The sequence below is a fragment of the Erythrolamprus reginae genome, chromosome 2 (genome assembly GCF_031021105.1).
Source record: "Erythrolamprus reginae isolate rEryReg1 chromosome 2, rEryReg1.hap1, whole genome shotgun sequence".
Classification (NCBI taxonomy): Eukaryota; Metazoa; Chordata; class Lepidosauria; order Squamata; family Dipsadidae; genus Erythrolamprus; species Erythrolamprus reginae.
This window is the reverse complement of record NC_091951.1, coordinates 221,673,740-221,700,544: the sequence shown is the minus strand read 5'-3', so window position 1 is coordinate 221,700,544 and position 26,805 is coordinate 221,673,740.

Below are 26,805 nucleotides of genomic sequence, written 5' to 3'. Positions count from 1 at the left end.
AATCTTATGCTTATTTAAATGCATAACCGGTTTGTAGATCTTAGTTTTATGAATTCATTTTTATGATTTCTGATTACCTTTGTGTTCCCTTGTATTGTTTTCACAGTTAAGATTTTTTTAAATCAACTTATACCATAATAACTTCAAAGTTGGTGACAATTATTACAGTTCTACATTTTAAATTCTAATTAGAGCTGTTCATAAAGTTTAAATAGCTTTGTGGACTTTAATATTGAAGTTTTATTTTTATTATTCGATATAGAGAGACACCTGATGTAATTTATACTATTATACCTGTTGCCACTAAATATGTTTTTGGCAATAAATATTTTATTTAGTTTATTCCAGTAAAGCTCTATCAAATTATACAATCCTAGTATTTTATCATGTTAACTGGGCACATATTTAAATTTAATGCTGTTAATTTCTACAGCACTAATCACAATAAAAATAGATTTTTCCATAGTTTCTATTTTGTCTGGAATTTTCATCTTGTTAATCTCTATGCCCTATTGCCAACTGATTGCTCTCCATTTTCTCCCATTTCCCTCCAGGGGTTCTTTTTGGAGGCTCATTTATTCTGAAAAAGTATCATTATAATTCAAAAGGTGAAGACTATTTTAAAAATATTGCCCTGTTTCCACATTATCATATGCATACATTGGAGGCAGTGCTTTTTCACTTTCTTCATTTCATACTTGACAACAGATTTTCACTTACCTTTTCTTCTATTAAAGGCTCCTGCCATTGCTGCACCAAAATTTATTCAAAAAAAATAAAACAAAAAGAACCTTTTTCTCCTCCTTCCTTTGAAAATGATGTTTTAAATGATTTTATAGTTTATTTACTGAGTATGTGGGAAATATTTCAACTTCTGAACAGTTTGATTCATAATGATAGTTTTGCATTCAAAAATCAAATATATGCAAGAGTCAAGCAAAGGCTCTGAACTGAGAATGGAACAACAAAAAATTACTCTGACTAGCATAAAAATGGCTATTTCTAGCTGTTCAAAGCATATGATAGGGCTGTTGTTTAGTGCCTGGTTTCTGTATACAAACTTTTCAAACAAACCAGTACTGTACAGAATTTGTGTGGAGCGAAGTGACAGCAAAGTGTTAAGAAGGAAGCAGCAGTTAAACACACCACTGTCCAGAAGAATATTGTTTGCAACTACAGAATTCCCTATAAATGGCCTATGGGAAGAATGGGTTGTTTAGGAGTTGTGCTGTGCTTTAGTACACAGAAAGACATATGTGAATGTAGCACTGTGCTTACCACACAATTTATAAGAAAGAATATAGAGATTTAGGTACAGTATTGGCTTATTGAGGTCTAGCATGCATATGCACTCAGGGTATGTTGTGTTGAGCCAGTGATTGGTTCAGAGTGCTTTTAGAATCACCAAGACCTAAAAAACCATTTTGTTACATATTTGATGGGGAGCTGAGATCTTCTTGGGTTCTTCAGCTGATTAAAACCTTTGCTGATTCAAGATGTCTGTGTTTGCTTCTTCTCCTGTTGTAAGCTTTCAAGATGTGTATGGCTGCTCTTTTAAGGTCAGTTTTCTTTATTCCCTTCCTTTGTACTCTGTTTACATATAAATCCAATGTTTACCTTATAATGATTTATATGCAGTTCTTGGTTACACTCAAGTAATGTGTTTTTTTAAAATTGTAAACAGCAAAAATAACCCATGGTGAAGAATATTATTTGTATTGGCTTCTTAGGCTTCCTTTGTTCTTCTGAAGAATTCAATGTACTTGCTGCTGTTAAATGGCTAACAGTCTGTTTATTGCTAAGTACATATACTAGTATAAAAATAGTATCTGAGATTAAAATATTTCAAAAATGATATTTTTGGATAATTTTTATCAAGTTTGTTCACTGGTGATATCCTTCACTGCCATCCATTTATTCTTGTGATATTAGAATGAAAAACAGGAAAGAATGGGACTTGTTAAGGAGTGTGCAGAACCCTTGAGTTTTCAAGGACATGCACAGAGGAAAATGTGGGATTCCAGCAGGTATCCAGGAGATATGCGTAATTTATTCAGTCACACAAAACAGATACATTAAAGTGTATAAAATAGTGTTTACTTTAGAAATAGCACAGTCAAGTTAAACAGTCCAGTCATTCACATTCAAATCAATCAATATTTCTAAATACAATATTAATATTATAAGCCTGTCTTTGTCTTACATATCAGACATACAGCTTACAAATACATTAAAGTACTATTGAACACACAGAGCTTACTACATCAGTCACTTAATCAGCAGAAAGAACAGAGAGAGCACAGAGAAATAATAATGCTTTCTGGCTCCCTCTTATGGTAATTTGCAACACTACCTCTTAAAGGTATAGTACTTCAATACATACAAGCATTCATTGTTAGTTTGTTTATATATTGCCAACCCAACTGTTTATACATACTAACGGGACTCATACCAAATTACACTATTTTCTTATTCCTGGAATACACAAATCATTTGGATCTTCATGTTTCAATTAGCCAATTAGTATTTCTCACGTTATGCAAAGTTCTGTTGCTTGTTCTGGTAATTAAAGGACCAGATTTTGGATCTCTAAAAGCTTAATTGAAGAGAGCATACAGTTGGACATGGTTGCCATTAAATCTAAAGGTCTATTATATCCAAAATGCTGTCATTTAAGGGCAATAATTTTATATGTGTAATTATGCAGTTGGCATAGTGGTGTCTTTTGCAGCAAAACCATGTTTTAATTGACAAAACAATGGACATTTCTTGCAAAAACAAGCCACAGCACATTTTGATCCATAATTGTCATCATTTCAGTCATGGCCATTAGGAATTTCCAGGTATTCAAGTCTTGCCATCTGAGGTAACCCTGATTGAAAAACGCTCTTCCGGAAATGAAACTGGCCATTCAACCCCTCAGCTCTTTCATTACAAATGCATAGGTTCTGGCAATCTACCCCACATTTCATGGGGCAACTATATTTTCTGAGATAGGGAAGTATGCAATTGTTTGTGTTTTCTGTCATTTCACACAGTTCCAAGGTTCAGGTGCAAAATCAACTGGATCTGGAAGAAATAATTGCCCTAGTTTTTCAGGCAGATCTGACTCATGCATAATGTAGTTTGTTTCCTGGCTCAGTACAGTTTGTAAGCTCACCTTAGCTATCAGTGCAGGAACTTTCAAACCTTGCCTTGTTAGGAACAAAGTTAACCATCTGGTGATTAAAAAACCACTTGTTCACGAAGTTGTGCTACTCAGATAAATGGTTTAATTTGTTTTTTTCCCAAATAGAAAGGACTAATCTCTACAGCATAGTATAAAATACTGTTTCACTAACTAATAAAAATTATTGTAAGCTTTTTCTGGTCAGTTTCTAGAAGTTCTGTAAACAGGTTTTGATATAGTTCAAAGAATGTAGTAAGTGTAATGTCACAGGTGAAATGGGTAGAGTAGAAATTTATCAAATAAAAATAAAATGTGTCTGGCTTAAGATTTATTCTGGCATACTGTCAGAACACACAAATGAAAACTACCACTTTAAGAGCTAGGTGTCAAAGTAAGAGAAACTGAATTTGTTCAAGATTTTGGCAACTTCATCTCAGAGATCACACAAGATTTGTATTTTTATTACTAGGCTTTAGGGTGACATTAGTAGAATTGTTAATACAATTGGATGTTAACAGTAGATATTCTCTTTGATTTATCACAGTGTTTGGATTTTATCAAGTCCAAATATTTATCATTAAATATTGTGAACTTTTGGGAGGTACAGTCCTAGTTAAAAGAATTATTATTTCATGCAGAAGGAGAAATTGTAGGTGAATTGCAATAAAGGGACTGTCAACATTTCTTTACTATTTTTTCTCTACAAAGGAGCAAACATTCAAACAATGGTAAGACAGGGAAGAATTTTATATATAACATACTTTTCCAAGCTTCCCACCCCCCTTTTAATGATTACATTTTTTTGATAATAGTTTAATTTTGCAATTTTAGTAGCATAATAAAGATATCAGCTTTCTTTCAAAATAGTGCTGGGATACATAGTGATGCCACTAGAGGGGGCAAGATCTCAGAACTCTGGATTCTCTTAAACTCAGGCATTTTCTGTCATGGTAACAGTTGTCTCCTGTCCAAGATGGAGTGCCTAAAATGAATTCCCTTCTCTGTCCAACCTAGATTTCCTTGTCTTCCGTCCTAAGCCAGTCTTGTCAAACGGACGGTTCAATATACAATGGAGATAGAAATATAAATTGTACTGCACCTCAGTAAACAGGCATAAAAGAGTTTGAATATTTATTTCTTTTGACTCAAGGTTTCAAAAAGTGTAAAGTAATGGCTGTCTTTCTTAGGTTTTCTTACTATTACCGGTTGCCTAAAATACATAGATCCCCTAAAATCTGGGATCCTTATAGCTGCTATTATTCTTTCTCCTCCTTTTTGATTTTAAAAATATTAGTTGACTTTGAACTGCAATGAGAGGCTGTAAAATTCATTGTTGAGTAGTCTGGTTGTTAAGCAAGACATCACACGAACAGGACTTGCACCTTCTCTTCTGGCTTCCTCATTGATTTTGCCTGTTAGGTAGGTTGCAAATGGCAATCAGGTGACTGCAGGACACTGTGGCTATCATAAATACACATGGTTGCCAACTGTCCATATCACAATCATATGACTATGGGAACACGACAATGGTTGAAAGTCAGGACTAGCTGTAGGTCACTTTTCTAGCACTATTGTAACTTTGGTCACTAAACAAAGAATGACAACTGAGAACTACTTGTAATGCCAATAGATACTAAGAGCCAAACATTTAAAAAAGAATTGGAAGATGTAACCAAGAATGGAAAATCAAATACAGCTATGAAAGTAACATTTTTTTTAAAAAAAATCCAAGACTGAAGCTGACTAAATAGTGCAAGAAGCAAACCAGCACAGAAATCTTTAAATCCCTTTTTAGCTCAGCCACATCCACATCTGAAAGAGCCCATAGCCACATAATGGTAATTAAAACAAGCCCTCTGCTAGCTACATAGAGCCCTGCTTTTATGCCGCAGTGGGTGGTGCCTTCCCGAGGTAATAAAATATCTTTGGGGAGAAAACAAATTCACATTCCTATTTATAACAAGACAGTTAATTTTGTTTTTTATGCAAGACAGCATCCTTGGAATACTTCTACCAGATTCATTATTTGAATGAAAAGAATTCTTGATTAGATTGCCTTGATTGTTAAGAATTCTAAAATATGCACTCTTTAAACTGGCACTATGGGTGACTATAGGCAGGGTTGTTAAACTCAAAGCCCTCAGGCTGGATCCGGGCCCAGGGCGGGGGGCTATTGTCTGGAAAGGGGGGGACGCAGTGGGGTAGCAAAAATGGAGCTCTACCCCAGAGCACCCAATTTGCACTGAAAGATGTTGAAAAAAAATGCAGGGCGTCCTGCATAAGCCACATCCACAGTGTGGTAGTAAAAATTTTGGTAGCCCTTCACTGGATCCAGCCCATGGGGTGCTTAGATCTAGCTCACAGGGCCACCCTGGAAACAGCATAGGACCAGCCCATGGTGCCTCTGCCAGTGAAAACACAACTCAAGAGGCTGCGACAGTCTCCGGCAACTTCTGCCAGTGTGCGGCCCTTTCAAACTCCATTTATGCTGGCAGAGGTTGCGGGAGGCTCTCACACCCTCCCAAGCTCTGTTTTTGCTGGCAGAGCACTTGGGCCACCACAGGCACCCCTGACATGAGTGATTTTGAGCTGGCCATGCCCACTCTGGCCACGTCCACTCAGCCCCAGGGGTCAAATTCAACAGATTCTGACAGGTTCTGGAGAACAGATAGTGGAAATTTGAGTAGCTTGGAGAACCGGCAAATGCCACATCTGGCTGGCCCCAAAGTGGGGTGGGAATGGAGATTTTGCAATATCCTTCCCCCAGGAATGGGGATTTTGCAGTATCCTTCCCGTGCCACGCCTACCAAGCCATGGCCATAGAACTGTAAGGAAAAATTTTGAATTTCACCCCTGCCCAGCCCCCAAGATCAAACACAAGCCTGATGCAGCCATTAATAAAATTGAGTTTGACACCCCTGCTCTAGGGAGATAACAAAATGGGACATTTGGTACTGAAATCTAGCTCTGCTGTATCACAAATGTTCTGCTAGCATTAGAATGAACCTCATAATAAGATCAGTATGAGTTGCCCAAATTCCTTCTTTTCTGATTGGTTGAAGATCTGGGTTTTGTTTTCAGGAACTGTCCCCTTTGAACAAAATCTAATCAACATGCCCGAAAACATGCATCCTCAAAACTGAACATAAATATAGATTCTTGTTTTGGAGTGTTCAAAGGAGACTAGTTTGATACATGACCAAGCAAGAGTCATTTATCTATTTTCATAAGAGTCTTTGCCATAGGAACATACAGTGGTACCTCTACTTAAGAACTTAATTCATTCCATGACCAGGTTCTTAAGTAGAAACGTTCTTAAGTAGAAGCAATTTTTTCCCATAGGAATCGATGCAAAAGCAAATAATGCGTGCAAACTCATTAGAAAAGAAATAAAAGCTCGGAATTTGGGTGGGAGGAGGAGGAGGAAGAACAGGAGGAGGAGGAGAGTCGCTGCCGAAGGAAGAAGGTGAGGTGAGGGGAATAAAAAAAATCCAAAACTTTATAAGGTTTAAAAAAAAAAGGACTCTGAGGCGGCGAGGAGGAGCACACGCTTTCAATACACCCGGCATGAGGCTGCCTCCTATACACTGGCTGCTGCTGCTGCTGCTGCTGCTACCTGCTTCCTCTTCCTTCCCATGCTGAAAGGCTCCCCTCTCATCGCTTGCTTTGTAGCCAGCGCCTTTCCTTCGCTGTGGTGACTCCTCGGCTGCCCAGAGCGAAGGGAGCGTTTCTTTTCTCTGGGCGCTGGCAGAGGTTGTGCCCAGAGAAAGGAAAATGCTTCATTCGCTCTTGACGGCCAAAATCTCCTTAAGTGCCACCAAAAAGCTCCTCTGGCAGCCCAGGTGGCCGGGATTAAAGGGGGAATGGCAGGAAACTGGCCGGGCTTTTGTGTCACTCTCAAATTTCCTGCGAATTTTTTCCAGGCTCGGGTTCTTAAGAAAATGGTTCTTAAGTAGAGGCAAAAAAATCTTGAACCATCCGGTTCTTATCTAGAAAAGTTCTTAAGTAGAGGCATTCTTAAGCAAAGGTACCACTGTACAATGGTACCTCTACGTACAAACTTAATTCGTTCCATCACCAGGTTCTTAAGTAGAAAAGTTTGTAAGAAGAAGCAATTTTTCATATAGGAATCAATGTAAAAGCAAATAATGCTTGCGATTGGGGAAACCACAGGGAGGGTGGAGGCCCTGTTTCCTCCCAGGAGATTCCTAGAGAGGCCCCATGGAGGCTTCTCCCCGCCTTTTCCGGTCCTGTTTCCTTCCAGGAGATTCCTAGAGAAGCCCTATGGATGCTTCTCCTTGCCTTTTCCGGCCCTGTTTCCTCCCAGGAGATTCCTAGAGAGGCCCCACGGAGGCTTCTCCCTGCCTCTTTCAGTTACAGTTTTGCAGGCTCATGTTTGTAAGTGGAAAATGGTTCTTGAGAAGAGGTAAAAAAATCTTGAACACCAGGTTCTTATCTAGAAATGTTCATAAACAGAGGCGTTCTTAGGTAGAGGTACCACTGTACTGTAAGTTAATGTGAAAGTAACAGAAATCACTGGTTTGCACAATACCTTTGTCTTTGTCAGCGTTATGTATTTTCTCCTACTTAGAAGCAGTGAGGTGAGGAAAATTTTTATCCCCATATAATGGATTCCTCCCCATTAGTACTGCAAAATTTAATAATCCTTCCTACATTAGTGTCTCTATATTGCCTTTGAAATACAGAGCAACTATACCCCCTCCAATACCTACAGTGGCCTCTGTAGAGAAATAATTATATCCTATTCTCTTTTGCATGGAGTTTCAAATATGTTCATTATGACGCTTGGGCCTGGATATATTAGTATTTACTGTGTATCTTTTAAATGTCAGATATGCCTTCATTGCTCATCTTAATTTAAATTGCCTAGAATATTGACTAGATCACACACTGGCAATGACTAATTCTGAACTGCATATTTCCAACTTATGGTATCCCATAAGTTAAACTGATATTAAAGAGTATTACGGCCACTATGGTTCAAAGTAGGGTTCTAATCTTTTGCAAAAACTCAAGTTATTGCACGAGTGTAAATTTTTCCTTCTAGGTAGTTTTCATTCATCTAGCCAGGAAAAAAAACACCTCATATTATGAGAACCTCAAAACTGCAATCATGTAACATGAACATGCAGATGAATAAGCAAATCTATACTTTAGCTTAGCTCATCCTTTGTGGTTTGGTCAATGATTATTACACCATGAACCATTATGTTCTATGAGCTCAACTTGTATCTAATAGTTTGTTGTCTGATATCTAAATTTCTAATGATTGGTGCTTGTTTGTGCCATTATTCTAAACCCAAATCATCTATAGACCAATGTACACATTTTGCAATGATCCAAAAGTTGAACCTCTTAAAAATACTTTTACAGAAAACAGCAGAAAACTATCTCAAACATTTATGAAATATGCAAGCTTCTCCTTCCCCTGCATTAACAAAGGGATAGAATCAACAGTTGGCCTTCTCCGGGTCCCGTCGACAAAACAATGTCGTCTGGTGGGACCCAGGGGAAGAGCCTTCTCTGTGGCGGCCCCGACCCTCTGGAATCAACTCCCCCCCGGAGATTAGGATTGCTCCCACCCTCCTTGCCTTTTTCAAACTCCGTAAAACCCACCTCTATCGCCAGGCATGGGGAAATTGATTCCCCTGGGCTGTTTCCGTTTTACTTATGGTTTGTATGAGATGTATGATTGTTTTTTATGTTAAGGGTTTTAAATTGTTTTAACCATTGGATTTGTACTGTTTTGTTGTTGTGAGCCGCTCCGAGTCTCTGGAGAGGGGTGGCATACAAATCTAATAAATAATAATAATAATAATAACAACAACAACAACATCACATGGAGTGTTAGTACTGTTTTATAATGCCTTGGTATGACCACACTTGCATCCAGTGTTGGTTGCAATAATAAAAAAAGGACGTTGAGAGTGCAGGGAAGAGCAACAAGCAAGCTGGATGCTAAAACATATGAAGAACAGTTCTAGGAATTGGATATGTCTAATCTAATGAAAATAAGAACCAGGGATGGCATGAGAGTAGTATTCAAATGTTTGAGGGGCTGCCACAAACAAGGAGTGTGTGAATCTATTCTCCAAAGCTGAAAACAGCAAGAAGCAATGGATGGAAACTTCTCAAGAAGAGAAGGAACCTTGAATTAAGGAGAAATTTCCTGACAACAATTAACAACAACAACAACAACAACAACAATAATAATAGTAATAATTTATTAGATTTGTATGCCGCCCCTCTCTGAAGACTCGGGGCAGCTCACAACAATAATAAAAACAATGTTACAGTGGAACAAATCTAATATTAAAAGAAAAAAAAGACATATAAAATCCTATCATTTAAAACCAAACAACACATACATACCAAACATAATGTATAAAAGCCTGGGGAAGATGTCCCAGTTCCCCCATGCCTGGCGATATAGGTGGGTCTTGAGTAGCTTACGAAAGACAAGGGTGGGGGCAGTTCTAATCTCCGGGGGGAGTTGATTCCAGAGGGCCAGGGCCACCACAGAGAAGGCTCTTCCTCTGGGGCCCGCCAAACGACATTGTTTAGTTGACGGGACCCGGAGAAGGCCAACTCTGTGGGGCCTTATCGGTCGCTGGGATTCATGCGGTAGCAGGCGGTTCTGGAGGTACTCTGGTCCAGTGCCATGTAGGTCTTTAAAGGTCATAACCAACACTTTGAATTGTGACCGGAAACTGATCGGCAACCAGTGCAGGCCACGGAGTTTTGTAGAAATGTGGGAGAATCTGGGAAGCCCCACGATGGCTCTCGTGGCCGCATTCTGCACGATCTGAAGTTTCCGAACACTTTTCAAAGGTAGCCCCATGTAGAGAGCGTTGCAGTAATCGAACCTCGAGGTAATGAGGGCATGAGCGACTGTGAGCAATGACTCCCTGTCCAAATAGGGCCACAACTGGTGCACCAGGTGAACCTGGGCAAACGCCCTCCTCGCCAGAGCCGAAAGATGGTGTTCCAATGTTAGCTGTGGATCGAGGAGGACGCCCAAGTTGCGAACCCTCTCTGAGGGGGTCAATAATCCCCCCCCCAGGGTAATAGATGGACTGATGGAATTGTCCTTGGGAGGCAAAACCCAAAGCCACTCTGTCTTGTCTGGGTTGAGTTTGAGCTTGTTGACATCCATCCAGACCCCAACAGCCTCCAGGCACCGGCACATCACTTCCACTGCTTCGTTGACGGGACATGGGGTGGAGATGTATAACTGGATTGCCTCCAGAACCTGCCTCATCACTGGAAGTTTTTAAGAAGAGATTGGATAACATGCAACTGCTTGAGCAAGGGGTTGGACTACTAAAAGACCTCCAAAGTTCCCTTCAACTCTGTTATTCTGTGAGTTCACTTTAACAAAATAGTACATTCCAACAACATTTTTTTCCCCTGCTGCAGGATTTTCTGCTTCAATTCAGGCACTATGGCAAATGTGAGTTTGACAGATGCTATCCACTTTAGTTTCCCTCTGCCTCTCAATATTATAGGCTTTTAAGTTTCATCTAGGAGTGACAGGTTATTTTTTTTAGCATTTCTGAAATACCATAAAAAAAACAAAGGTGAAAAAGAAAAGTTCTGGATAAAGCAGTAGACTAAAGCCCTAATAACTATAATCACACAGCAGTATTGGATGAGTAAATACAGCTACTATATGATAGGGCCAAGTCTGGCGTTTTTTTGACAATAATACTCCTTTTGCTAATTTATGAAGGGGGTGGAAGATGCATTATGTCGATAATGGATAGTGCTTCCTCCAAGGGAGGCTGAAAATATAGTAAAGAAGGCTCACTGAGAATCCTTTAATCTGTATCCCTTTCTTAATATACTCAAGCTCAGAAGATATCAAGAGGGCTGAAAATTGCCTTGTCAGCCATTAAGAGCAAGTGCTTTGTGCTCTCAGTGAGAAGATCCAAATGAACTGCACAGGCTTGGTAGAAAACATCAGAGAAAAACAGAATTCATTGTAATATTAATCATATCAAATTAGCCTCCTGAAGCTTGTCTTTTGTAGGGATGGCAGAAACTGAACTTTGAAGGGAAATATTGTAATAAATAGGAAGCTTTAGGCAAACATTAGAGGGCACCAAAGCAACACAGAACACCCTAACATTTTACTTCCATCTAGAGCTTGTCCAGGTTTTTGCAGTTTAGATATATTAGGCCTAGAAAAAGTGATAATTATCAAATTAACGGGTAGATACTGTATTTAGGAGATCAAATGTAAGGTGTTAAGTGATCCCAATTAATTAAACACAGCCAAGGTATTGCTTTTTTATTAACAGTAAAAAAATTGTGATGAAGGGGGAGGGGAATTGCATTTAAATCTTAGACATGGCACAGATATTTTTGCGTTTTCTTTCCCTTTCCCCAGCTTCTTTGGAGAGGGGCGGCATACAAATCTAATAAATTATTATTATTATTATTATTATTATTATTATTATTATTTTATGTCTAATATCCTTTTCTCAGGATAAAACTGCTGCAAGCATTAGATGCAGAGGTCACAAAGAATATGTACTTATTACTCTTGGATTTGTTTGTTTGTTATTATTGCTTTTATACCATGTATTAAGCTTTTCTGAATTACCCCCCTCCACCCATCTAATGAATTCATTGCTTAATGTGAATTAACACTATTAATTATTGAGAGAGAGCTAGGAATCAATAATAGGAAACAAAGTTGGCAGGTGGATATTTTCTCCTATACTAAAATGTAACATGGTCTATTTTTGTCCTCTAAACTTCTGGATGTCAATTAAATATCTTTTGCTCCACTGTGGAAAGCCTGAGGAAAAGAAGAAATTGAATTTTATCCTTATCTTTTGAGAAAAATCTAAATTCTCCAGCTAGTTTCTCTCTCTTTCTCTCTTGCAACGTACAGGTTATTGCTGGGTTGTGACCATTTTTCTGTCTGTCAGGCCTAAAAATGCTTTTCCTTGCTTTCTGTAGCTTTGAGATTAGATTAGTTCAATTCCCTTGGCTGCCTGCCTGATAAGGCATTGTGCAAGCAGCAGCGAGTGCAGGTGTCAAGCTTTTCACTAAATCAGAGGTGTTTTTAACACATTCTCCCCTGCTCTGAAACTCTTGCCTTGACTGTCCATTAGAAAAGTGTCTGAGTGTGAGTGTGATAGCTTTCTTAATTGTACATGTCCTTCTAAGGGTGTGTGTTTGTTTTTTTCTTTAAAAGGTGGTCTTTTATGTGCTTATGCTTCTGGCTAAATTTGAACCACTATAGCAAATCTGAGTCTACGGAGAGGGGCGGCATACAAATCTAATAAATAAAATAAATAAAAAATAAATAAATCCATCAATTACTCCATAGGAAAGAAACCGGTGGTGCTATATCTCAATAAATTGTATGCCGCCCTGAGTCTATGGAGAGGGGCGGCATACAAATCTAATAAATAAATAAATGAATGAATGAATGAATGAATGAATGAGATTTTAGAATACAAGTGTTGATATTTCCACTTTTGCCTATTCTAAATCCAGCTCACATCCCTCTAAGATCTTGGTCAGTTCATAATAGGCTATATCAGTGATGGTGAATCTTTTTTGGTTCTTGTGCCAAAAGGGTGTGTGTGTGTGTGTGTGTGTGTGTGCTAGCACGCATATGCCCACACTCATTCCCTCCCCCTATGCATACGCATCCCCGTGCTTCCCATGTGCATGCTCACAATTTTTGAAGTCTTCGGAGAGGGGTGGCATACAAATCTAATTTATTATTATTATTATTATTATTATTATTATTATTATTATTATTATTGTCATTATCATTATCATTATCATTATCATTATTTCCCCCCATGCCCACTGGGCTCATTGTAGCCTGGGAGAGTGAAAAAACAAGCAAACAGGTAAACCAGAAGTTTGGAAAAACGGACTTTCGCTTTGCCTGTTGTGCTGTTTTTTGCACTCCGGAACCTTCAACAAAGCTTCCTGAAGCCCCAGAGTGTGAAAAACAGTGTAATGGGCAAACTGGAAGTCTGTTTCCAAAACTTCCAGTTTGCCTGTTGGGCTGTTTTTTGCACTCCGGGACTTCAGGGAAGCTTCTTTGAAGCCTCTGGAGGGCAAAATAGCCTTCCCCAAGGCCTAAATCAGCTGACTAGCATACACATACAAGCTAGAGCTCACATGGGACCAGTAAAGGGCTACCAAAATTTTCTGGGGAGAATGCATTATAAATTTACACTCTGTGCAACCATTAAACAGGATCCACATTACCATTGGGTCGCAGGTTTGATGGCACAACCAAGTTTTAAAGGCCTTCTGGAAGACTATCAGGGTTGGATCCAGTGAAGGGCTACCAAACTTTTTACTACCACACTGTGGGCATGGCTTGTGCAGGAGGCCCTGCATTTTTTTTCAACATCTTTCAGTGGAAATTGGGTGCTCTGGGATGGAGCTCCATTTTCACTACCCCACTGTATTCCCCCTGTCTGGGCAGCACCCCACCCTTGCCTGGGGCAATGCCGTACGTGCCCTCCAATATGGCTCTGCGTGCCACCGATTTGCCATCACGGGGCCATATATTATGACAGCTGTAACGTCTTACTTTTTCTGTCTTTTGTGGCAGGGAAAAGAAGCCTCTGAATTCTTCAGATATGGACATGTGTAGAACTGGACTCATAGAGAACATTCAAACCAGGTTTGCCCTCCATATAAAATAAAATTGGCCTTCTCCGGGTCCCGTCGACTAAACAATGTTGTTTGGCGGGACCCAGGAGAAGAGCCTTCTCTGTGGCGGCCCCGACCCTCTGGAACCAGCTCCCCCCAGATATCAGAGTTGCCCCCACCCTCCTTGCCTTTCGCAAGCTCCTTAAAACCCACCTCTGTCGTCAGGCATGGGGGAATTGAAATTTTCCTTTCCCCCTAGGCTTATCGAATTTATACATGGTATGCTTGTATGTATGATTGGTTCTTTAAATTGGGGTTTTAAAGATTATTTTAAATATTAGATTTGTTTACATCGTCTTTTTTATTGTTGTTAGCTGCCCTGAGTCTTCGGAAAAGGGTGGCATACAAATCTAATAAATAAATAAATAAATAAATAAATAAATAAATAAATAAATAAATAAATAAAAATTCACAGTATAGGATGACACTTAAACAAACATAGACTATTCAGGTCTCTGTTTAAATATCCCAAGTTAATTGAGTTCTGTACTCTGCAGCTCACTGATCAACAATGATTTATATACAGCTAGTTGTTGATTTACAACCAGAGGTGGGCTGCTAAGGTGGAACAGTGACGTGTACTCGTCCCTGTGGCTCTGAGTGCTAGCGAAGTCCAGCACAATTCCGCTACTGCACCTGGGCAGGTAGCGAAATCATGCACAGGGGCGTCTATGGCCCAGGTGCAGTAGCAGAATTGCACTGGACTCTGCTAGTACTCAGAGCCACAGGGGCGAGCACCGTTCCACCTTAGCAGCTCACCTCTGTTTACAACCATTAGTTTAGCTATTATTCAAAATTACAGCATCACTGAACAAAGTTATTCACAACTGATCCTTGCACTTACGACTGAGGCAACATCCCTTGGATTACATGACCAAAATCTTCTCAACAGGTCATGTGATCACATCTGTGATGTTCACAGCTGCTTTTCGAAAATCAAAGTCAGTGGAGGAATTGCTTAATGATGCCGTGATTCACTTAACTGCAGCAATTCTCTTAATTGGGGTGAAAAATATCATGAAGCCAGGCATGACCACCAGCCGAAATTCTAGTCCCAATAGTGGTCGTAGGCTGAGGACTACCTATATGACATTCTTTCTCTGCATATATGTGCATATGGCAATTTCATGCAGGGATTAATAGCTGATTTTTTAAAAGTCAGGAGTTGGAAAAATGAATTAATAATGTGATAGAGAACAGCGCAAAAGACATGAGAAGGATGGGGGACAGCAGCCAAGAAAATTAAAGCTTTAGAACAAAGTGGGTTATCCGGTTCCGGTTGAGTAGCAGGAGGGAGGGAAGAGACTGCTGCTCCGCTGGACTACGGCATTAAGATCAAATATAGGGAAATTTTTCAGTTAATTTTGAAAAACAACAGATAGTTCAGAAGGATTAGACTCCCCCGTTTCGGAGGATCGTGTTACCTTGTGTCTCGGCAGTGCTTTTCTCTTTATTTCCTGCTGTGAGAAAGCTGGGAGCCCCGATCAGCTGGGGCTCGGAAAATGGCGACCGTGACCGAGCTGGCTTGATTCTGCCCTGAATCCACACTTTTTAAGAGCATTCTGCAGTGGGGTGAGCTGTATTGTTGCAATTACATTGAGGCTCAACCCGGGGGCTGGCAGAGATAAGAAGAGTGGGGGTTGCCACCCAGCATTGACTCATACTGACACGGACAGAGGTGGAAAAGGAGAGGTGGAGAGGGACTGAGAAGGAGCGAGCGAGCGTGCGAATGTTCAGGGCAAGCATGCTGGGCCGACTGTGCACGGGCCGAGGAGGAAAGTAGATGGAGGAAAACGTCCCCCACAACAGCAGGACGTTCCCAAAAACAACGGGATCTACCGGATAGACGCTGGACGCCGAGTGGTTACATGGTGGGCACGCTTGACGTCGGAGGGCTTTGCGGTGGACATACTCGGTGCTGGAGTGCCTGGAAGAAGGAGGGTGCCATTATAGTGAACAAGGAGATTGTGAGAAAGAAACTGCCAGATTGAAATTGACAGTATGAAAACCTTGTGGCTGCTGGATGCTATAACTGAAGACCAGGAGATACAGAGATACCTCTCAAATAACAGCAGAGGTACTGGTAGACATTTGGGGCGACCCATGAGAGACCGGGGGTGTCGTGGAGGTGAGAAAGCTGATAACAACGACAGTGGCAAAGAGAAAACCTGGGAGGACAGAGGACAGAGTTTATACTCAGGACTGTTTGTCCTACTAATAACATCATACATCCCTCGGACTCACCTTTTTAGACTGGATGATATCTATATGAACTTGGCTTAATTGATTAATTAACTGACCAGTTGAAATATCTTCTACCTATATATTTTTTTTATTACTTATATTTATCTATATTTTTAATAATTAATATTTTAATAATATGAACTATTAGTTTTATATTAACTCTTTTTAATTAAATTATTGTGGGATTTTTAAGTGGATGGGAGGATGGTAGTGATGGCATGAATGAATGGGACTATTTTAGTAATTATTGGAATGAATGGAATACTGTGAATGAAAATGAATGGGAGGGGGGTGATAGATGGAATGGAGTGGGTGGGAGGGATTATAATATGTATGGAATGAATGAATATGACATGAATAAAATTTTTGGCACACCTGACGCTGGAGGGGCAGGAGGGGAGGGGACACTTATCTCTGGGGTGGCAGAGGGTCAAAATATCCCGGTCTTGCTGGGGAGAGGCAGATATGGCGGAAGCCATGGAGCTAGCCGTTCCAGGGGAAGGAGGAATCGCTGCTTAGTAGCGATCCCTTCTTCAGGCTCCATGAGCTTAACTCAAAGCACTGGTGATGAGTGTAATTCTGGCCCTGGGCTCAGGTTGTTGCTACTCAATGCCAGGTCGGTGGTAAATAAAGCTCTCCTCATCCAGGATCTGATCCTGGATGAGGAGGCCGACCTGGCTTGTGTGACCGAAACCTGGCTGGGCCCGGAGGGAGGAGTTCCTCTCTCTGAAATTTGCCCAGCTGGGTTTCGGGTATGGCACCAACCTCGACCCCAGGGAAGGGGGGGAGGAGTGGCTATTATAGCCAGGGAGAGTCTTGGCCTGCGTAGGCTCATTGCTCCAGAGGTTGCGGGTTGCGAGTCCCTCCTGGTGAAGTTGGACTTAGGGGTTCAGGTGGGCTTGTTACTCACGTACCTGCCTCCCAGCTGCGTGTCAACAGCCCTGCCTGTGCTGCTCGAGGAGGTGGCCGGGCTGGCGGTGGAGTTCCCCGGACTTATCGTCCTGGGGGACTTCAATCTGCCGTCGCTCGGTGGTTCCTCTGGACTGGCACAGGAGTTCATGGCCACCATGACAGCCATGGACCTGACTCAAGTAGTTCAGGGTCCGACTCACGAGGGTGGGCACGCACCCGATATGATATTCCTCTCTGAGCAACTGAGTAATGATCTGAGATTAAGGGGCTTAGAAGTGCTGCCTTTGTTGTGGTCAGATCATTTCCTACTGCGGCTTAACTTCCTGGCTCCAATCCTTTCCCGCAGGGAGGCGGAACCAATTAGGAGGTTCCGCCCCAGACGACTGATGGATCCAGAAGGCTTCCAGATGGCGCTTGGGGTTATTCCAGATACACTTGTCCACAGTTCGGCAGAGTCTCTTGCTGAGGCCTGGAACAAGGCTGCAGGGGAGGCTCTTGACCGGATTGCGCCGTTGCGACCTCTCCGCGGCACTAGACCCCGTAGAGCTCCATGGTTCAACGAGGAGCTCTGGGTGTTGAAGCGCCAGAAGAGACGTCTGGAGAAGCGATGGAGGAAGAGTAAGTCCGAATCCGATCGAACACTTGTAAGAGCTCATATTAAGACTTACAAAGTGGCGCTCAGGGCGGCAAGATGCGCGTATCATGCCGCCTTGATTGCATCAGCGGAATCCCGCCCGGCCGCTCTGTTTAGGGTAACCCGCTCCCTTCTTAATCAGAGGGGAGTTGGGGAGCCCTTGCAGAGTAGTGCCGAGGATTTTAACACGTTTTTCGCTGATAAAATCGCCCGGATCCGAGCAGACCTCGACTCCAATTGTGAAACAGAGTCGACTGACAATGAGTCAGTCGAGGTGACTGGGGCTAAACGTCTTTGTCCATCTGTCTGGGAGGAGTTTGACTTGGTGACACCTGATGAAGTGGACAAGGCCATTGGAGCTGTGAGTTCCGCCACCTGTTTACTGGATCCGTGTCCCTCTTGGCTGGTTTCGGCCAGTCGAGGGGTGACACGGAGCTGGGTCCAGGAGATTGTCAACGCCTCCTTGGGGAGGGGGTCCTTTCCGCCACTTTATAAGGAGGCGGTTGTGCGCCCCCTCCTCAAGAAGCCTTCCCTGGACCCAGCCGTGCTTAATAACTACCGTCCAGTCTCCAACCTTCCCTTCATGGGGAAGGTTGTCGAGAAGGTGGTGGCACTTCAACTCCAGCGGTCCTTGGATGAAGCCGATTATCTAGGTCCTCAGCAGTCTGGATTCAGGCCCGGCTACAGCACGGAAACTGCTTTGGTCGCATTGATGGATGATCTCTGGCGGGCCCGGGACAGGGGCTTGTCCTCTGTCCTGGTGCTCCTTGACCTCTCAGCGGCTTTCGATACCATCGACCATGGTATCCTTCTGCGCCGGCTGGAGGGGTTGGGAGTGGGAGGCACTGTTCTCCAGTGGTTCTCCTCCTACCTGTCCGGTCGGTCGCAGTCGGTGTTAGTGGGGGGTCGGAGGTCGACCCCGAGGTTTCTCCCTTGTGGGGTGCCTTAGGGGTCGGTCCTCTCCCCCCTGCTATTTAATATCTACATGAAACCGCTGGGTGAGATCATCCAAGGGCATGGGGTGAGGTATCATCAATATGCCGATGATACCCAGTTGTACATCTCCACCCCATGTCCAGTCAACGAAGCAGTGGAAGTGATGTGCCGGTGCCTGGAGGCTGTTGGGGCCTGGATGGGTGTCAACAAACTCAAACTCAACCCAGACAAGACGGAGTGGCTGTGGGTTTTGCCTCCCAAGGACAATTCTATCTGTCCGTCCATTACCCTGGGGGGGGGGAATTATTGACCCCCTCAGAGAGGGTCCGCAACTTGGGCGTCCTCCTCGATCCACAGCTCACATTAGAAAAGCACCTTTCAGCTGTGGCAAGGGGGGCGTTTGCCCAGGTTCGCCTGGTGCGCCAGTTGCGGCCCTATTTGGACCGGGAGTCATTGCTCACAGTCACTCATGCCCTCATCACCTCGAGGCTCGACTACTGTAACGCTCTCTACATGGGGCTACCTTTGAAAAGTGTTCGGAAACTTCAGATCGTGCAGAATGCACGATCTGCGAGAGCAATTATGGGCTTCTCCAAGTATGCCCATATCACTCCAACACTCCGCAGTCTGCATTGGCTGCTGATCAGTTTCTGGTCACAATTCAAAGTGTTGGTTATGACCTATAAAGCCCTTCATGGCACCGGACCAGAATATCTTCGGGACCGCCTCCTGCCGCACGAATCCCAGCGACCGGTTAGGTCCCACAGAGTTGGCCTTCTCCGGGTCCCGTCGACTAAACAATGTCGTCTGGCGGGACCCAGGGGAAGAGCCCTCTCTGTGGGGGGCCCGACCCTCTGGAACCAGCTCCCCCCTGAGATTAGGATTGCCCCCACCCTCCCTGCCTTTCGTAAACTCCTTAAGACCCACCTTTACCGTCAGGCATGGGGGAACTAAAACACCTCCCCCTTGCCCATGTTGTTTTGTTGATTGATTGACTGTGTGCCTGTTTTTTATATATACTGTTTTTTATGAGATTATTAATTTAAATTGGAACTGGATGGGTGGGCATTGGATTTGGTATTGTGTACTGTACTGTTTTTATTGTTGTGAGCCGCCCCGAGTTTGCGGAAAGGGGCGGCATATAAATCCAATAAACCTAAACCTAACCTAAACCTGGGTGAGTGTTTTCTGCCTGGGGGCTGCGCTATAATTTCCCTCCTAGCTTGAGGGCTACAAGAGGCATGGAGAGGGGCATCGTGACATCATAAGAGTGACAGGGCCGACATTGCTGGATGCTTCTCTGTGATTTGAGGTTTTATGGAATGAAACTGGTGCCTTGTTCTTTCCAAGAGGAGTTTTCTTTCCTTACCATCCCTCACTGCAGCTCCCTCTTATTTCGTTTGCTTGTCACTGCTTGAATACTGAATGACAAAGTCATTCTGCTAAAGATTTCATTAATTTTTATAAACTCTGGGCAGCTCTATCTTTGTTTTACTCTGTAGGTAAAAACGTCTCCCCTCCCTCCCTTATACTCTTTCATAAGCCTCAATTTTTGGCTTTAGTCTTTGATATCATCTTTCCATGATTGATTTCCTTTGCTAGAGTCTTCATTGAATAAATATCCCTTGTTCCATCTATTATAGCAGTGATTTTCAACCTTTTTTGAGCCACGGCACATTTTTTACATTTACAAAACCATGGGGCACATTGAGGGGGGGGGGGGGCTAAAAAAATATTGGACAAAAAAAATTCTCTCTCTTCCTCCCTTTCGCTCTATTTCTCTCTCCCTCTCTCTTTCTCCCTTCCTCTTTTTTTCTCTCTCCATCCCTCTTTCTTTCTCCCTCCCTACCTCCCTCTATGTCTTTCTCTCTCCCACCTTCCCTCCCTCTCTTTCTCTCTCTCTCTTGCTTTCTTTCTCTCTCTCTCTTGCTTTCTTTCTCTCTTGTTCTCTTTCTCTCTTGTTCTCTTTCTCTCTCTTTCTCTCTCTTGCTTGCTTTCTCTCTCTTGCTTGCTTTCTCTCTTGTTTTCTTTCTCTCTTGTTCTCTTTCTCTCTCTTTCTTTCTCTTGCTTGCTTTCTCTCTCTTGCTTGCTTTCTCTCTTGTTTTCTTTCTCTCTTGCTTGCTTTCTCTTTCTCTCTCTCTCTTTCTCTCTCTCTTGTTTTCTTTCTCTGAGCTTCGCGGCACAACTGACCATGTCTCGCGGCACACTAGTGTGCCACGGCACACTGGTTGAAAAACACTGTATTATAGCACTCCCTTTAAAGTGTCAGCTACTTAAAGAGCTACTTTAGATCTACTTTTCCAGTCTTCAGTGGATGTTTTTATAGTTTCTTGCTGTATTCCAAAATCACTTGGGAATTTTTCTCTCTGTGTTTCTGCCTTTTAATTTCTTAAACAGTTCTTTTCTCTTGGACAGGATTAAGACCAAGGCAGTAGATCCACTTGTTTCGCCCCCCCACTTCTCCCTTCTGAGAAATGAATTTGGCAAGATAAGTTAAAACAGTGGAACATTTCATCTTAAGGCAGGGTTGCCTGTGGGATATTTTTCAAAAAGTCCAAATGGCAAATCAAAGCTCCTCCCAATTTTACTGGCAATACACATAAAAAACTGGAGTTTTGGATACAGTCATGGCTGCCATATTGGGGTTTCTTTTGCACCATATCCTGCACACACTTGTATTTTATTCTGAGTTGCTTATAAGTGTAATATTTCTGAAAATATTGAAGATGCTGCATTGGCAATAGGGAGAAGCTTTTCTCAGAAAAACTACTTTATTTGACTTATCAAAGTGTATTTATTAAAATGTGCATCTATTTTTCAACACTCTTAACAGGCAGCATAACATTACATTGTTAGATTTTAAAATGCATATGTCTGGGCAATTCATTTGTCTACAGAAAGCAAAGACAGAAGAAGGAGGCAGGGAAATGCCAAAGGACGTTAAAACTGGTTGCAGAATCCTTTTTCAGTCAAATGTACCAAACGCAGGCTGTGAAGACTAGTTGCTCTGTTGAAATAGATGTTGAGACTTTGGAAAAAGTTCAGAATAGAACAACAAAAATGATTAGGGGCCCTAGAAGCTAAAATTATATGAAGATCAATTACAGGAACTGAGCAGGGGGCTGGAGTAGATGACCTCCAAGATCCATTCCAACTCTGCTACTGTTATTGCATTACTACTTGCCTGGGGATAAGATATTCCAGGCACCTTTTGCTTTGTTTCGGAGCACCCCAATGTGTAACAAACAAATAAACACATTTTTCTTCTTTGTCTATAGGAATACTTTAATACTGGACAGAAAAAGGCAAGCTCAACAAATACATGAAAGAAAAATAGGAAAGTTTGATAGAAATACAAGAAAAATAGCCTTGAAACATCTCTAACACTCATGTTGTTAAGATTTCAGTTTATTATCCTCAAAGTATATGTTAATTCCTATGCATACACATCCATAGATATGTGCATATATAATATCTCACGAGGGAAAGCAGTGCAGCTTTTTTCTCTTGCAATCATACTGATTAATGTGAGCATCCCTCAACAGCCACCCTGTTCAGGAATAGAACTTACAAACAATTAATTTAGTGACCATTTGAAGTTACAATGGCACTGAAAAAAGTGACTTAGGAATGCTTTTCACACTAAGTGCTTTTCACATTTAGGACTCTCCCCCATGGTGGCATGATCAAAATTCAGATGCTTGGCAACTGACTCATATTTATGACGGTTGCAATGTGTCTTGGGGGTCATGTGATCACCTTTTGTGAACTTCTGACAAGCAAAAATCAATGGGGAAACCAAATTCACTTAAGAACCATATTGCTAACTTAACAACCAGTTGTTAAGGGAATCAACAACAGTGATTCCCCTTAACAACTGGTGCAAGAAAGGTTACAAAATGGAGCAAAATTCACTTAACAACTGTCTCACTTAGCAACATAAATTTTGGACTCAATTATGGTCATAAATTAAGGACTAACTGTATTGACCATATTTGCAATTCTGCAAGAGTGGCCCCTGCTAGCAACAACAGCAAAAAGGATATTGCACATTTTCAAGCAGGTTTATGCTGCAAGTTTTGCCCTATTTTTGTGGGGTGGGTGGGTGGGAAAGCAGGAGTTAAGATAATTCTGACTATTAAAAATGGGCAAAATTTGCATTGTGATAGCTGATCTACCTCGATCCCTTCTCTGGTGCTGCGCCTCCTGCAATATTTTTTTGAACTTTATAATAAAGTTGCTTTCAAGTTGAGCTTGATTCCTGCTGTCTGCACAGATATATCCATGTAGTTTTCCTTGGCAACAATTCAGAAATAGTTCCTTCTTCCAGGAAATTTTACTGACCTCCTAGTTGAGCTGCAATTCTGATATTCCTGGTTAATCCTTCTTGAAACAGTGGAATGAAAAAGGAAAAGGAAAAGTTACTGGGTCTTGATTGTGATTATAGATATATTTATATTTTACTCTCTTTCTCTAAAGTTACATTTTAATTTTCTTCTTTCCTTAAGTTACCCCTTTCTAATCTTCAAAACTTCACGTCTTCCTCTCTCTCTTCTTCCCTCCCCATCTCTCTCTCTCCTTGAAAAAAGTCTATAAAAGGTTTCCAGCCACTAATAAAAGTAGTTGTTGATCTTTCTGAACTCGAACAAATTAATGTTGCCATCTCTGCCAGTTCAGGCAAATATTCCTCTGTGGTGCATATTTCAGATTTTTTTCCATTTTTGATCATAAAATAGTCCCTGCAGCAGTAATCATATTTAAAAATAATCTTCCATGGCTCTTCTCTAGTTGACTGTCCATTAATGCCAGCAAGAACATTTCTGGTTTCAGCCTGAATGCTGATCTTCAACATTCTTTGTATCATCGTATGTATTTGAACTCAGAGATTCCTGTGTAGTTTTACAAGTCTATCAGGCATAATGGGAATTCTCTTAAATGCCCTGATGAAAGCCTTCACTTTCCCCCCAAGGACTATTTTAAAGGGATTTCATCTTGATCACATGTTTTTAATGTTGCTTTTTACATTTGTTCTAATTTCTTGTATGTATTTTAAAAAGGCGATTCCTGGTATAAATTGCCCTGGGGGTTTGGTCCTAGAAAAGGGCATAAAATAATAATAAGAAACATATCAGAGTATATTAAATCCATTAAATCCATCTGCCTGCTAAGTGCAAGAATCCCTGATTAAATCATCCAGACAGAAGACTGCCTATCCTCTGAAGGCATCCAATGATGGGAACTGCCTCCCTTTCCCCATTGGTTCTATTGTCTAAGATTCCTGTCCTTCCAGGGGATTTTTTCTTCTTCATCTTAACTGCAGTTATATTGCTTTTTTTTTTTTTTTTAAAGCTGAAAACATTTTTCTGGCAACTCCTTGATATACTTTTGCTTACTACATTTTTTTAAAATAGTTGCTGTGCTATACAAGATAAATAATGGAAGCATATCTAATAAAAGTTACATGTAAAGCTATTGCTGCTAAATTGGCTTGATATGCATTTTAAATTATTCAACATGCTTACAAATGTACACTTCATTTTAAGTATTAATGTGGTCATGTATTTTGGGAAGTAGGATATTTGCTCTCAACGTATAGCCCATTTACAAGGCAAATATAGGTACTAAGGCAAAACATTTGCATAAGGGACAGTAGAATAAGCAATTATGCATTTTAATAGACCTTCCTTCTCAGGATGTAATTGGCTTTAATTATTGCCATATACAATTTTTTTGGAGCATCATATTTGCCTGTGTTGTAGAAATGGAGATGGGATGGAGAATAAAAAAGCAGGAGCCAAAGGACTGTGATGTTAGCTGAGTAATCTGATTGTTATGGTTTGGTGTTTCTCCTTTTACACTCAGGAATACCTGATAGGGAGTGCTGAAAGACACTTCTACAGTTGTTTGGTTGTTTATCTGTGCTTCTAATTGTAGAAACAAATATGAACAACATGTTAAAAACCAGTGCTAGAGCTATGTGTGAAGATGAACTTGACCATGCCTTAAATTCAAGACCTAACATTTCCTGGGAACTATACCTTTTATTTATTTTTCTGAAATTGTATACAGTGGTATCTCTACCTAAGAACGCCTCTATTTATGAACTTTTTCTAGATAAGAACTGGGTGTTCAAGATTTTTTTGCCTCTTCTCAAGAACCATTTTCCACTTACAAACCTGAGCCTCCAAAATTGTAACCGGAAAAGGCAGGGAGAAGCCTTCATGGGGCCTCTCTAGGAATCTCCTGGGAGGAAACAGGGCCAGAAAAGGCAGGGAGAAGCCTCCATGGGCCTCTCTAGGAATCTCCTGGGAGGAGACAGGGCCTCCACCATCCCTGTGGTTTTCCCAATCGCACACATTATTTGCTTTTACATTGATTCCTATGGGAAAAATTGCTTCTTCTTAATTGGGGAGTGGGAAAAGGGGGTTGTGAAGCGAGGGAAGTAGATATAGAAGGAAGGGGGAAAGGGAGAAGAAGGAGGGGGGGATAGAGAGGCGAAAACCAGCGTTAGAGCTGGGTCTTTCATGATTTGCGGCCTGTAGTTTGATCTCGTAGTTGGTGTGTTTTACCCTAAGGCTTTATCGATATGTTTTGAATGTAGTTTTTAGTGCCAATATATATAATTCATATAGGGGTTTATTTTCTTTGTAAAGTTGGGGTTCGTGTCGATCGATGTTTACAGTTTGTTGTTTCAGTTTGATGTTATGATTTGTGATGTAAATTGCTATTTTTTCAAGTTGTTTTTGTTGGATATTTTTCTTGATGAGTAATTTTTAGATAATTCTGTGTCTTCAAAGAAAAACCAGATAATTCCAGAGAAAAAAAAGGAATTATCTGGTTTTTCTTTGAAGACACAGATAAACCTTCAAGTGACCTCAACGACTCGCTAAAATAATACAAATGACCAGCTGTCTGAAAAGAGTATGAATCCTTCCAATCCCTACCATCCAGTCAGTGTTGGAAAAGCAAAACGTCTTCAAAGAAAAATAAGAAAGTCCCTTTAAAAAAGCACCTTTGGGATATATTTGCTAAGTAAGAATGTAATTTGCTTGAAAAAATAATACACTTTGGGCCAGTCTCTTTCTCTTGGCTCAATTCACCTCACAAAGTTGTTGTGGAAAAATAGAAGGAGGAAGGAGTATTAGGCATGTTCACCATTTTGAGTTACCTATAAAAATAATGAAGATAGAATTGAAAAAAATATATAAAAAAGAAGAAGAAGCAGCTGGGGATCAGTGGGAGGAATGAGGCAGATTTGAGGTGGACAAAAGCACCATAGCTAGGAAATAGAGAAAGAAGAAAAATAGCATAAAAGAGATAGAGAACCATACTGGGAAGTTTTTTCTTAGTCTGAAATAGGAGCAAAGAAAGCAATTTGAGCATAAGGGGAGGGGAACAAGAACAAGACTTCCTCCCTGCTGAGCAGAGATCCCCCCCTCTGCATCACAACAGCATCACAACAGGGAGGAGGAGGAGGAGGAGGAGGAGAAAGTTGGCTGGCAGACTCACCAGGAAGAAAAAATCCCAGCTCATTAACCGTCAAAGGAGAAAGGCTTTTTAGAATAAAAGAAGAAACTGGCTTGTTTATATGAGCCAGGATGGAGGAGATCCAATCCAGAAGAAGAGCTCAATGATAGACAGAGAACTGGAGAAGATATGCTGCTGCAGTTTTTTACAGACCTAGCTCAGGGGTGAAATTCAAAATTTTCCCCTACCAGTTCTGTGGGTGTGGCTTGGTGGGTGTGGCAGGGGAAGGATACTGCAAAATCCCCATTCCCTCCCTACTCTGAGGCCAGCCAGAGGTGGTATTTGCCAGTTCTCCAAATTACTCAGAATTTCCACTACCAGTTCTCCAGAACCTGTCAGAATCTGCTGAATTTCACTCAGGTGCTGTTTTGGGGGCATTCTGCAAAGGGAAGGGAGAAAGTGCAGTTGTTTAGTAATTACTGCTATTTTAAAATGTACTGAACTTCTATGACTATTTATTATTTTTATTTATTAATTGGATTTGTATGCCGCCCCTATCCGAGGACTCGGGGTGTCTCTCTTTCTTTCTCTTTCTCTATCTCTTTTCTATTTCTCTCTTTCTCTCTCCCCCCACTCTCTCTTTCTTTCTCTTTCTCTCTCTTCCTCCCTCCCTTTCTCTCTATTTCTCTCTTTTTCTCCCTCCCTCCCTCTTTTTCCCCCTTTT